Source organism: Lemur catta, chromosome 8 (assembly GCF_020740605.2).
Source record: "Lemur catta isolate mLemCat1 chromosome 8, mLemCat1.pri, whole genome shotgun sequence".
NCBI lineage: Eukaryota > Metazoa > Chordata > Mammalia > Primates > Lemuridae > Lemur > Lemur catta.
In genome coordinates, this window is record NC_059135.1 from 52,044,282 (window position 1) to 52,058,150 (window position 13,869).

The following is a 13,869-nucleotide window of genomic DNA, read 5'->3' on the forward strand; positions in this document are numbered from 1 at the left end:
AAATAAAGACTTTTGCTGACAAAGATCTTCTCAAATACAAGTTATTTGAAAATAAGGATCTTTTTGAAATTTCAGTAGCCACCTATTCTCTTGGAAAAGTGACTGCATTTGCAGAAAACTCTAAATGATTTTCAAAACCAAATAAAACATGATCTTTATTGCCAACGTGTGCACATAATTTGAAGAATATTTTTAAATGCTAGAAGATGGAAAATTCAATATTGGTCATTTAAAAGATTGTAACAAGTATTTTAGGTATCCTCTCCTCCCTTCTTAGCTCTTTAAGGACTACACAAAGGAGGGAGGACCCCTGGAAGGGGAGAGAGCACATGGGAGGCTCAGAAGGAGCTTCTGGTCTCATGGGGGCTCTGGGAGGGGTGTCGGACCTGGCATTCCGGCAGAGATGGGGGGGGCATCTCATGGAAAGAAGATGCAAAATCCTCCTGTGTACATGATTCTATTTCTGAAGCCACGCGGGCTTGGGTGTATCTTGCGTTATACCATCTTGACCTCAGGATGGATAATCCTGCCCTTTCATCCCCTTTGGCATGGAACAAAATCACTGGATAAATGCCGACCTTCAATTTTCCTGTATGTGTGTAGCCATGGCCAAGGTAAACTGGTCTCTTGGGTTTATTTTGAGTTGAAATGAGCTGAGCTGTTTGTTTCCTCTGAGCCATAGACAGATGCTTTTTGAACTATCTTTGTGTTTGAGGGATTTTTTTTCGTGGTATCAGCACACCATTTCCTCCAAGTCATTCCTTTGAAACGGTTTTGCAGAGGCAGATATTCCCGCTGGCCGCCAGCCAAGCCAAGCCAAGTGATGATTGAGGGATGACAGTAAAATTTGACTGGCGTATTTCATGTTTTGGGATGAGTTCATGAAATGATTCCTCATCCACCGATTTTGGCAAATAGGGTGGGCTGTTTTCTGAGCTCAGCAGTAGAAAACTGCACTTTGTTAATATCAGGCACTGGCTCCCCTTCTTGAATGATACTCAGAGTTTAAGCTAAAATAATGTCCTCGGATGACCTTTGCCTGCTCTCTCGTTCAGAGAATTCCATGGAACTCTTTTAAATATGGATTTCTACTTAATCTCTGATACTTCCAGCTTCTCTCGTCCTGATAAACTTTAGAAACTGCAAGTTTGAGTAAAGGCATTTTTTAATTTTCTTTTTATTATGCTTTAAATATTTTTAGCAATGAATAACCTTTGAATATTTTTCATTGTTGATGTACAAACATAAACAGTGCTTTGCTAACATGTTTTATAACTATTATTCCATTTCTCATAACTTCATAAATTGTTTTTGTCATGAAGATAGTAATAGTTGATAGTATCTCAAGAGTAAATTCTAAAGCTTTAAGTACTTTTATACTTAGACTAAGGAAAATAGAACTAGAACTAGAGAGTTAAAATATATAACCATAGTATGTTTATAGTGATTGTTATGTTCTCAGATTCATTCATTAAAAAACTGATTTGATTCCTATCAAATTCTGACTTTATATATTTTTAAAATATAATTGCTAATTTTGTGTAGGAAGTAGGAGGAGTTGCCCTTAAGGAAAATCACCACTGAGTTGACTGAGTCCTTTCAAGGACTTTATTTCTGTCAAAGCCCAAATTCTAGCAAAGTGGTAATAGTTATCAGTTACTTCTATGAGTAATATATTATATACTGTCTTTTATGTTGATTTTGACTACTTTAGCATAAAGTCATATCATAGTTTTAAGACTTGTTTTAAAGCTGCATTTTTAAAATTGATTATATAGAAGTCACAGAATCCAGAGCAGAATGAATCTGCGTTGCCACTATTCTCGATTGCTTGAACTTCTACATGTTGCTTATGCTATAAATATTTTTTGAGATACTCTCATCTTTATGTCTCTCTTCGCATTTCTGAGAAACAGTCATCTATATTTTCAAGATATTGGGGTGGGGGGAGCAATAGAAGAAAACTTTATCTCAACATTTGTGCAGTTAGGGGTTGAAGAGAATGCAGGAGACGGTGCTGGTGAAGAATATTAAACATGTGCCTCCACAGGGTATCTTGCATTAGGTGGGAGTGAGTCTTGGATGAATAGGAAGTTCTGTGTACAGAAGCTTTTGTACTTTGGAAAATAAAATTTCACATTGATCTTCATATGGGTTTTCCATGAATGCCCTGCCAATGAAGGTTGGATACTTTCTTTTCTGTGCGGTGTTCAATTTTGCTAAAGCTTTCTTTGACTCTAGGCGCTAATACCTTCCACGTCAGAGTGCCATCACCTTGTGGTGGCTGAACTTGAGCATAATGATAGGAATTGTGGTTTGTTTTCTCATTTGCTCAAAGAAATCAGATCTTGCCTTAAGGCCCATTTTCTCTCAGCTTGTGAGGTGCCACCTCTAACAACATTACAGACTGTTACTGTTCTCTTTGTTTACTCCTCAGCTACTAGAATAAAGCAGCCTTGAAAATAAACGCTGTCTTCCATCTCCTCGTTGGGTGAGACTACCCCAAAGGGCTTTTGTACATTTTCTCAGTGAAGTGAAGAGAAGTTCTGTTCTCTGCATTGGAAGATTTGGGGACAAGTGGCACCTCATTCTTGCCCCAGAACTTTAAGTTACCTACTAATTGGCAATAGCTCTCTCCAGGTAAAATAAGAACAAGCCAGTGAGCATGAAATCAGTTTACTGATCCCTATTTCTTCTCAACTTTGAGGAGAAACTGTAATTTGGGAAATGTGTAGGGCATTTTCTTTCTGAATTTGAGTTCATTGAGTCTAGTGATATTTGAAATTGCATCCAAAAAACAGGCATTACTGAGTGAGATTGGGACTGGCACAAATTGAATGGATCAAAGTCAGTTTTTCAAAATAGGGCTAAGTATATTTGAAAACTAGCTGTAGATAAATGATATAAATGGAGATTCTGAAATTATTAGCACCTAGGTTTTTCCAAATATCAGATAGAGTAAATTCTTCATTCTTACATTGCATTGAAAAATCCCTCTATAAACAAAAAGAGCCACCTTACCTGCTAGGTTCCCTCCGTTGCCTTGTCACTGCTCAATCTTGCCCTCCCTCCACAACCTACCCTTGTTTTACTCCTTTACTAACTGGGGAGGAGTTCAGCTCACTTGTAATGATAATGATGGCTAAAGTTGTGGAGTGTTTAGTATGCGCCAGGCACATCACCTCAAAGGATCTGCTTGTCCAGTTTAGGTGTATCAAACATCTTCTAAATGTAGGATGGAGAACTGTGCAAAATGAGGACCATCCTCCCTCAGGTCTTCAGTTGGGAAGAGCCGGGGGGAAGAAGGCCAGAGGATGTCCTTCCAGCCCAGGTCTTCAGGTCAGCCATCAGGGAGATTGCTAGAGGTGCTTTCAATGACCTATGCTCAGAAAGAGGTTTTTATCTCCAAGTTTTCAATCATTAAAAAAAATTCTGAACTAGATTTTACTTTTTCTAAAATATGTACATAATGGTTAATGAAGATGATAAAGAAAGCTTGGGTGCTCTTTAGATCAGCCTATACTTACTCCTTAGTTTCCAGGAACTTTGGTTTTCTCAAAGCTAGAAAATGGTGACTCAGGATCATAATGGTTTTCTGTACTTTACACTTAAGTTTACGTACGTGGGCATAACATAAACCAAGGTATTCCTGCTTTTGCCTTTGAGGCAGGAAGAGAGCTGTGGTAAGTTGTGCCTGGAAGTCTCACATTCTCCACCCAACATGGGATAGAAACATTTCTTAGAGTGCTGAAAATTGTCATAGGCTGCACAAACTTAGTCACAGCTGCAAAATAAAAGCAGTCTTTGATTTATGAACATTTGCTTTATAAGCACACAGAAATGGTCACTGCTATCTACCCAGTCCTCCAATGGTTAGAACATTTTATTTTGTTTATGAAAAATCATGGAGCTTTTTGTTAATCTTTAGGTTCAAATGGGGAGGAAATAAGGAAAAGACTAAATCCATATGATTAAAAAAAATCCAGATAACAGACTATTAGTGGAAAAAAATATACTAATAATAGAAAAGACAATTAATACATATCTATCAAATTGGCAAAGATTTTGAAACGTGATGATAGCACATGTTGAAAATAAATGAAATGGGTACTCATGGGAATTTGGAAGCTAAAACTTTGAGGAAAAATAATTTAACAATATGTATCCAGATTTTTTTTTAAAAAACCAAACCTGTGCATATTTTCTATTCCAGTCATTGCACTCTAATAAATTTATCCTAAGGAAATAATCTGAAATGACTGCAAACACTTAGATTTAAGTATATTAATCATAGTAGGATTTGTAATAGTGAAATTGGATATAATTTAAAGGTCTAACAATGAAAAATATTTACATAGATAATAGAACATCCATAAAATGAAATATGCAACTATTAAAATTGTGTTAAGAGAATAATAACATGGGAAGATGTGAAAAAGATCACGGTATGATCACATTTTTCAAATATAGAAAGAGGAAGACAGAAAGACTGGAAGTAAAGTCTAAAATGTTAACTTGTTTTCTCTGGGTACTAATGAGTGATTTTTAAAAATGTATTATTTGGCCAGGTATGATGGCTCACACCTATAATCCTAGCACTTTGAGAGGCCAAGGCAGGAGGATTGCTAGAGGCCAGGAGTTCAAGACCAGCCTGAGCAACATAACAAGACCTCATATCTACAAAAAATAGAAAAATTAGCCAGGTGTGGTGGTACACACGCCTGTAGGTAGTCCCAGCTACTCTGGAGGCTGAGGCAGGAGGATCGTTTGAGCCCAGGAGTTGGAGGTTGTAGTGAGCTATGATGATGGCACTGCACTGCAGTCTGGTGATACAGTGAGACCCTGTCTCAAAAAAAAAAAAAAAAAAAAAAAAATATATATATATATATATATGTATATATACACACACACATGTATATAAAATTTATATTTTCCAAACTTTGCCATGTGTAACTTTTTAATAAGGAAAACGTTATTTTTATTAAGTGAAAGAAGAAAAGAATAAAAAGTGGGAGAAACTTAAGACAGTTAACCCCAGACAGTGTGACCCTTCTATACGGTACCTCCCTCTAACCAAATGTCTCCTTTTATCTCAACAAAATTCAACATCATTTTAATTAACACATCCTCTCTCATTTAAAAGACAATAGCTTGATTCCCTCCTGATGCCTTAATGAAGGGGAATTTATAATCTGGAGTAAGAAATATTTGGGGGACAGGAGCTCCTCAAACAGGAGTCCTGTTTGAGGTCAAGGGAAAGTGTAGGGCTGGCCTGAAGGCGGGGCAGAGGCCAAGGCTGGGCAGCACCAGAGAGGAACAAACCTTCTTCCTTCTCCTCTCCCTCTGTCACCTGTAAGTCCTTTCCTTTCAGGACTTGGAACTAAAGTTTTTGTTTAGTCACATTATGGATTAAATAGACTTTTGTGGGCTGGCCTAGCAGTGTACCATCAAATATGTTTGTACAGAAATCATGAGCGCTGTACATTGACATCCAAGTCACCCTGAATTAGCCGGCCTTCAGACAGGGTCTCGCTTTGTTGCCCAGGCTGGAGTGCAGTGGCGTCATCATAGCTCACTACAACCTCAAACTCCTGGGCTCAAGTGATCCTCCCACCTCACCGTCCCCCACCCCCAGCAGCAGAGACCATAGGTATGCACCACCACGCCCTAGCCCTTCTTTGTCACATGATATGAGCCTGGGCCGAAATGAACACCTACACTGCATAAAACGGGATAAATTAATTCACTTTCCTTCCATCACATCATCAACCCAGACATGAATGTCAGCTCCGTGAATGTGGAGAATTTTGTCTGTTTAATCTTTGTACCATCCTCAACACTGGAGACAGTCCTTGGTCCATGATAGACCCTGAGTGTTAGCTGAGCTGCTGCTGTGCACAGGGGCCCTAGCAGCGATGCTCGCTGGCTAACGATGGAGCGAGAGACACACAGACAGCATGAGCAGATGAAAAGATCACAGAACGTACTGCTGCAGCTCTGTGAGCTTTCCTTTTGGCTGGAGAAGAGGACTGAGAGGTCGAGAGAGGGATCAGGCCGAGGGGAGAGGCGGTGATGGCCGGGCCGGAGGCTGGGGAAGCCGGCGTGGAAGGAGGACGCTCTGTGGCAGAGGAGCCCGCTCGGGCTGGGCCGGGCTGTTGACCGAGGCGGATGTTGTGTGAGGTTATTCTGACACATTGACCTCAGCCCTGGTGTGCAGACAGCTCCTTATGTGCCTTGCCAAGACACAGATGCCACCCAGAAGCCAAAGAGTAGCACCCAGGTTGGGTTTTGTTTAATTGTAGTTTCGGTTTTTTTGATGATGGTGGGGTTGATACAGGAAGAGACCATTTAGGTTTCTTTTTTTTTTTTAATCTCTGTCCATTTATCTTTCTGAGGGTATCCTGCAAAATATAAGCCACATGTGGTTTTTATACCTCAAATTTTTGTGGTTTGCTATTCTTGAACTAGTCAATATTTAAATGTAGCCATGGAGCTTTTTACATAAGCCACCAACTGATCATTCTGTCGGGAGGGATCTGAAACAGAATGAAATGGTCCAAGACTTTGGATTAAGCTGCTTCCATGTTGCAGGGAATGAGTCACTTGGTGAGCACGGAGAAAAGAAAAGAAAAAAAAACAAACAAAAAACTGCCCCCTCGAAAAAGTATTGGGGAGCTGTTCACCTTGTGATCTCACCTTTTCTGATCCTAACATGTTCCCTGCATAAACATTGGAAGTCAAAGAACCAACGTACATGCATGTGCTCCAGCAGGAAGCGTTTTTCGTTGTCTGTGGCCTGACAGGGGAGCAATCCCATTAGAGACGACCTGTAAGTGTTTTTCCAACAATCTGTTTTCCCAGTCAGTCATATGGAGAGTCCAGAGCGGCCAAATGGGACGGGGAAGTTCTTGGTGGGAATCTGGGGTCATTCAAGTAGAACAAATTCTGTTCCGGCCTAGCCGCTGAGAAAGGCAGGGTCTGCTAAGAAAGGGAGGAAGAAGCACACACACCTCTGTGACACATTCGGGAACAAAGTGTGAAGCCCCCTCCCAGGATCGGAGGGGAGCACCTGGGATGGTCTCTACCCCCCGGCCCTCACCGTCTCCCAGGCCGCATAAGCAGAGTCATGAAATTGCCTTTAGTGACTTTAAACGGAGCTCAGGGACGTGCACACATCCCCAGAGCCACCAGAAGCAGTGGCTCCCAGCCTGAATCTATAGCTATAGCCCAGAGTTGGCTGTGGGTGGACCAAGACTTTTCCAAGACTGACGTTGATTGAAAATCTGTTAAGTGTCATCCAGGCATCCTGCCAGGGAAAGGGATGAGTAAGACAGGGCCTTGCCGTCAGACCCTGGCTGTCTACAGTTGTGCTGCCCAGTGTGGTAGTGGCCTGGAGCACTTCAAATGCCGCCAGCAGAAAAATACATCCCAGTTTCTCATGTGAAAAAAAGAATGCAAAATTCCTAATTAACAATTTTTTTAAAAAAAATTAGTACATGTTGTAATGATCCTATTAAGTAGTGTGTCAGATAAAATATATTGTTACAATCTCATGTTTCTTTTTACTATTTTAACATGGCTAGTAGGAAATACAGAATTGCACATGTGGCTCAAATTATATTTCTGCTGGACAGTGCTAATCTAGAATGAGGGGTGTTTTCCTTTCTTCCTTGGCTGGTTGGTTGGAATTTTTATTTTTGCTTTTTTTGTTGCCACTATTAATGGATCTCAGATTTTAAGAGTTTAATCCTTTTCTGAGAGGAACTACTTGGGCTCTGAACCATTATAGGGGAGCCCTCAGTCTATCCCATTTCATCCAAGAGCAAAAGAGATCATTTTGAGAAGTAAAAAGTAACTTCTATAACTCTGTAACTTCTAAAAGCCTTAGCATGTTTATAATAGTGAGCAAACCTCTTTAACAGCCTCTAGTGGATGAAGAAGGGAATGAACCACAAGTCTTTTTTTTTTTTTTAAGCTTTTTATTATGGAAACATTTCAAGTATACATGAAAAGTAGAATGGTATAATAAACTACCATGTACTCCTTACCCAGCTTCAAGAATGGGTAACTCATCACCAATTTTGTTTCATTTGTACCCCTACCCACTGTCCCCTCTTTTCCAAATTACTCTGGAAGCAAACCCAGACATGATATGTCATCCACAAATGTTTCAGTACATATGTCTAAAAAGTAAAGGTTCTTTGTAAAATGTAACATAACCACAATAACATTATCACACCTAAAAATTAGCCATAATAACTTACTATCATTAAATATCTGGTTAATATCCAAATTTCCAATGGCCTCATGTCTTTTTAGTTTACTTGCATCAGGATACAAGTAACATCCACATGTTGCATTTCATTGCTATACCTCTTAAGTTTTAGGCTCCCTCAAGCTCTTTGGCTGGATTGGCTTCATTCTCAGCCTCCTCCTTTGTAATGTGGGTACAATACAACCAGTCCAGCCCCCCAACATCTTAGAGTAAGTGTCACTGATCTCCTTCGTTCAGAAGCAGTCACATGTTCATCTCTGAACCAGTCACTGCAGTCTGGGAACCCCAAGGCTCTAATTGGCGAGGGCTGCTCACTTTACACCACTGGAGGCAGAGTAGGATTACCCTGGGTTTGCATCATAATCCCAAAAGACACAACAATCCTATACACCATAATCCTAAATGTTGATATCCCAGAAGATCAAAATCCCTAAACTCTAATTCTCTGAATTCTAAAATCTGAAATCCCTAACTTCTAAAATCCTGAAAATCACAATCACAGGTTAGCTGCATCATGTTAGTCCAGCTCTTATGAACTGTTACCATGCATTGCCCATAATCTATCCCTGTGATACACTTTTCATATGTCAAATGTTTTAAAGGTGTTTTTGTTTTTTTCTTTTTCTTTTTAGTTTTTTTCCCACCATTTTAAATTGCCAGCATTATTTTTTATGTTTTGCTATGCTATGTGTCTTATCTTAGCATCATTTCCAATACTGAATGTATAAATTGTGTAGAGACTTTTAAAGAGTTCTAATTAGTTTTATGCATTTTTTGCAAATTCATCTTCACGAAAATTTATTATCACAACATTGACTTTGTAAGTACTATGTGTGTATGTAAAAACATTGAAACTTCCTCAGTAAATGAAGGAATGTCTGTTTTTGTACATCTCATTTGTGAAAGAAAATTTCTCAAGATCTCAGCTCTTTGGGCAACTGCGTATGCGGTGGTGACCCATCACGCTTTTTGATTGATCTCGTCAAAAGACTTGGTTGTTTGTCACGGTATTTCAGATAAGCAAAGTTATAAAGCTGGGTGCACGTAATTACCAACCATGAGGATTTGCATTTATACATTTCCCTTTTTGACCTATTGCTTTATGAATACGGTTCTTATGCTCTCTTACTGTTATACCTGTGCAGCTGTCACTTAGTGTACCTGAGTGTTTATGCTTGTAAAAATATGTATGCTGTTATTGCCTATTTTATCATGTAAAGTGGCCTTTGAAGTTTTCTGCCACATTTTTATGTTTCTCAAATATATCCCCGTTTAAAAATGTAAATAAATATCTTCTAAATCAATTTTTATTATTTTTTCCAAGATTGTATTTTCAGGATTTTGATCTTTCAGGATTTCAACATTTGGGATTATGGCATTTGGGATCATGTCTTTCATGGTTATATTCGGCTCCGACCCTGCTCAATTTAATGTTAGCGTAGAATAGAGAGTTTGGGTTTTCCAATCCCAAGGCTCCAGATTATTTGACTCTCAACCATCTGGGCTGCAGATCACAGGCAAAAAAATGCCTCTATTAACAACGCCCTATTTTTTCCCTCTGTGCCTCAATTTTCAGCCAAAATTTCTCTCTTTCCTGTGGCTATTACTGAAGGCCACAAGAAGTAGCCAACACACTCCAACATTCTGAATTTTTTTCCTACTGAATCCTTTAATGGGGTACCATCAGTAGGCTCATGTGTTAGACCCAGGATTCAATAGGTGGCAGCGTAACTAGCAATTCTGCTGTCATACAACAAGGACTGCCAACTTTCCAGCCCAGGCAGGCTACACAGCCTACGCTAGCTTTCCCTCAAGCGTCATCAGCCAGTTGCACATTCTAGGGTTAGTCACATTCAACACTCACTTCTAATACCAACTCCTATATCACTTAAGATTCTTTGTATTGCAAGTGATAGAAAATCTGACCATACTAGCTTAAACAAGAAATAGAGAATTTACTTGTTAATATTATTTAACAAGTGTAGGGCTTACTTCAGGTATAGAGAGGTTCAGGGCCCTACCAATAACACCAATATTTGGTTTTTCTCTATCTCCCAGTTTCCCATTTTGTTGGTCTTGGTTTCAGACCCCATGTGGTTGACGGATGTGTGCAGCAGGCCCAGCCCCTGCATCCTCAGAGATCCAGTGCCTGCCTCCTCCCTCAGGAAGAGGACCTGCCTCTGGCACAAGTTTCCTTGATTCTGATGATATCACGGGCTATCACCAAACAATCTCTATAGCCAAATGAATTTAAGGCTCTGATTAGCCAGCCCTGAATCACGTTCCTATATCTGGAGTGGAAGTGAACGCCTCTAGATCCACCTGGTCTGAGGGTGAGGGAGGGATAATTCTCCAAACAAAAAACCAGCCAAACAAAAGGCATCATTATTAGTAGGGTGAATAGTTGCTGAGCTGCCAAAACACATATTGCAAAATTTTCCCCAAGTAAGATTATACCGATTTATACTAACAGGGCATGGAGTACGACAAAATTTGTTTTTAATTTCTCTATATTTTTGAGATTATTTTTAAATGGTCAATCCTCTATATAACCATACTGATAATTATGGGGGAGGAGAGGATGATTCCTTTATTTCTAGTCTTTTAAATTATGTAATTCCCATCTTTTAACATGTTGAAAGTAGATTTCTTTCACAGTGGATGCGTACATGTAATCTGGTGTGTTTTTCTTTCCCCCTAAAATGCTATAAGGGGGGCATTCCGCTCTTGAAGAATTGGAGAAATAGCAGTGTTATAAACATCTTTCCACTACTAGGGCAAATACTACAGTATAACAGGTAGTCATGGAAACACGACTTGAAAAAACCAGAATTATTAAAAAACGAATGTTCTTATATTTTATACATGTTGCTTTTGCACTGATTTAGTCTGTGTTGATTTGGGGCCACTGCAGGAGGGTTGTTGGCTGTGATTCTTCAGCACGTTTCTAAGACTGGTGAGACCTACCCTATTGTTTTACGATCTGTCTGCTCTTGGTTTTTTCTTTCTATAGATTCATATGGAGGTTTCTTTACGTGATTGGTCCAAGAGCTTATTGATTATTGTTTTGTCTTATCACTAAGCTTGGACTGATCTATGTGTTGAATGGGGGAGAGATACGCATTTAAAATTCTCTTTTAAGTCCAGAATTGTGGTTGTCTTTATTACCACAGGTTCTCGGTCCACTTATCTCGGGCCTTTGGTTATAATGTAACAGCCACGACACAAATACTGACCTCAGCTTCTCCCCTCTGTATCGCATTTTTCTCTCCACCCCTCTTCCTTCCACCTTTTATAGGAAGGAGTTAGATGGAGTCGCCTTTCTGAACCTAAACTGAAGTTTAGAATGGTAACGGCACTGGCCCCTGAAGCAGAGCCCCGGCTTCAGGCCCAGCTCTGCTGCTGCCAGCTCTGTGACATGGGTAGGCCACGTAAACTCTCTGGATCCTCGTCTCTTAGGGATGGTGTGGACTTTAATCTCTGCAGTCTTCCTCAGCCTTAGAATTCCTTAAGAATGTGGTGGATAGCGCCTGCTCAAATCTGTAATCCTAGCACTCTGGGAGGCCGAGGTGAGCGGATCGCTTGAGGTCAGGAGTTCGAGACCAGCCCTGAGCAAGACCAAGACCCTGTCTCTACTAAAAATAGAAAAATATTAGCCAGGCATAGTCGTGCGCTCCTGTAGTCCCAGCTACTAGGGAGGCTGAGGCAGAAGGATTTCTTGAGCCCAGGAGTTTGAGGTTGCTGTGAGCTGTGATGCCACTGCACTCTACCCAGGCAACAGAGCGAGACTCTGTCTCAAAAAAAAAAAAAAAAATGGCTGTTGGAAAAGCTGACACTGATCTGGGAACACTGTTACATCCAACACCTCACTATTGCAGAGGCAGCTGGAACGCTCCCCGGCCCAGCTAGTGTTCTCTCCCTGTCTCCATCTTTTCCTGCCTTATTTCCTTTATCTTTTTATTTCCTCTCTTTCCTTTCTGATTGTTTTTTTTTTTAACTTTCTTAACCCATTTTTCTCTTCCCACTGCTCAATGACATAAGCCACCTGCACTGCGTAAGACTCTCATGCATTGCTAAGCCCACTGATGGGCTAAAGGTTTTACCCACTGATTTTTCCTCTGGAAAATTTCTGTTTAACAGCTTTTCCCGTGAATGCTTAAGTCTAGTTTTGATATTTGTTATTTACTGATCCAGGGGGAACAATCCTACGCTTTTAAGGGAATGTTATGTTATGGTAGAATTTGTAAGAGATACTGATTTTCTTTTTCATTTGACAAACACTGTTGAGCTGAGCTCAGTGGCTCATGCCTGTAATCCCAGCTATTTGGGAAGCTGAGGTGGGAAGATTGCTTGAGACCAGGAGTTTGAGACCAGCCTAGGCAACAGAGCAGGAACCTGTCTCCAAAAAACAAAACAAAACAAAACACTATTTATTAAGCACCTACCAGGTGTCAGATGCTGCATTAGGTGCTGAGGTAACAGCAGGAAAGAAACAGACACGGTCCCTGTTCTCATGGAATTTGAATTCTAGTGGGGAGAAACATATAAGTAAATAAACAATTAAATAAAATGCCGATTGGTGATGTGTGCTATGCATAAAAGAAAACAGGAGCAGAATGGGACCCGAGGAAGGGCATTTTTGCTGACATCTGAGGAACAAGGAGGAACCAGGAGATGAATGTGCCAGGCAAGAGGGCTTGCAAATGTAAGACCCCAAGCTGCAAATGAGCTTGGTGCATTTAAGAAACAGAAAGGACTGGAAGGTAAATTAGCAAGAAGGAATGCTATTTAAGATGGCTCACGCCTGTAATCCTAGCACTCTGGGAGGCTGAGGCGGGTGGATCGCCCAAGGTCAGGAGTTCGAGACCAGCCTGAGCAAGAGTGAGACCCTGTCTCTACTAAAAATAGAAAGAAGTTATCTGGCCAACTAAAAATATATATACAAAAAATGAGCCGGGCATGGTGGCGCATGCCTGTAGTCCCAGCTACTCGGGAGGCTGAGGCAGGAGGATTGCTTGAACCCAGGAGTTTGAGGTTGCTGTGAGCTAGGCTGATGCCACGGCACTCACTCTAGCCCGGGCAACAAAGCGACACACTGTCTCAAAAAAAAAAAAAAAAAGATGAAGTCAGAGCTAGAAAGGGGTCAGATCTTATGGGTTCCTGTGGGCCTAGGCAAAGGATTTGGACTTTCTAAGTGCATTGAGAAACCATTGGAGGGTTTTAAGCAGGGGAGGAACATTATCTGATTTATGTCCTATTGTGCATAGTGGACACCTCATAAATGTGCCCAAAGCTGACTGCAGGAATCGACCCAAACTCTCCAAAGTTGACTGTGGGAATACACCCAAAATCTACACACCTACCCCCTTGCATGTCTTGAGGGCTGCAGCTTTGTAGGTGACATAATGCCTTCTAACGGAGCATTCCCTAATGGGTGGGAGTAGCCATGAACAGTATGTGTGTGAGACTGTGTGTGTGTGTGTATCTTGGGGTGTCTTACTTAGAGAACTGAAAAATAATTCCGTAAATACATAGCGAATCATCATATTGCCCATGTTCTTCTTTTAGACCCAACTACAGTTAGACTTCCCCAA

General features: G+C 40.5%; 1 protein-coding gene across 1 annotated transcript in view; it reads left to right on the plus strand.

The window, feature by feature from the left end:
* WIPF1 (WAS/WASL interacting protein family member 1) overlaps positions 1-13,869 on the plus strand; it is a 62,653-nt gene that overhangs the window by 13,644 nt on the left and 35,140 nt on the right.